The sequence below is a fragment of the Mastomys coucha genome, unplaced genomic scaffold (genome assembly GCF_008632895.1).
Source record: "Mastomys coucha isolate ucsf_1 unplaced genomic scaffold, UCSF_Mcou_1 pScaffold4, whole genome shotgun sequence".
In the NCBI taxonomy this organism is placed as follows: Eukaryota; Metazoa; Chordata; class Mammalia; order Rodentia; family Muridae; genus Mastomys; species Mastomys coucha.
In genome coordinates, this window is record NW_022196910.1 from 54,110,445 (window position 1) to 54,111,466 (window position 1,022).

Below are 1,022 nucleotides of genomic sequence, written 5' to 3' on the forward strand. Positions count from 1 at the left end.
TTCTCTCTTAAATACATGAACTGTTACCAAATCATTATCCAAAAAGTAGAACCCAGGGCTGGGTGTGGTGATGCATGCCTCTAATCCCAGCACTCTGGAGTCAGGGACAGAAGGACCACAAGTTCAAAGTCAGCATGGGCCACACAGTTAAATACTATCAATAATAATAATAACAACAATAGCAACAAAATAAAAATCTAAATGCCCATATTACCACAATTTTAAAAATAAGAAAAAACACCTTATAATCACTTAAAACTTTGGAAAATTGCTTAGAAGCTCTATGGTAATTAGAACATTCTACAAGGATTTGGACATGGACAATTGAATAAAATCCATAACAATATCAAAGCAATAATAATTTCAGAGCTACACAGTGTTTCTCAACCTCTGGGTTGTAACCCCTTTGGGAGTCAAATGACCCTCTCAGAGGGGTGGCCTACACTCATCAGAAGATACAGGCATTTACATTATAATCCATAACAGTAGCAAAATTACAGTCAAGCAGCAATGAAATAATTTTAAGGTGGTGTCACCACAACATGAGGAACTGTATAAAGGCTGCACCGCTAGAGAGTTGGAAAACAGTGATTTAAAAGGCTGGGGATCTTCCTAGGAAGACTCCGGTAGCCAAGGTTCCTACCAAATGGGGATCCCCTCAACTGGAATGGGAAACTCATTGTCCTAAAAGCAGTTACACTGTGAGCACATGAAGGCAGAGGATACTGATGAGCTGGACATTTGGCCAAAAGAAGTACTGAAATATTAGAAAAAATAAATTTAATTACTAAATCGGTCATTTGTCTGAATACAAAATCCCATTTTCCAAAAGATATAAGTCCAGATCCACATCTAAACAGATGCAGTGATGTTGCAAACAATAATTTTCTATTACATAAATATCAGGAGAGATATAACTTGTTTTTAGGATATCAAGAAATTGCTGATAATAGAACATTATTGGAAAGAAGAAGCATTTTGTTGCCATGGGCTTTTAGATCAATAATTTGATAAAAAAAAAA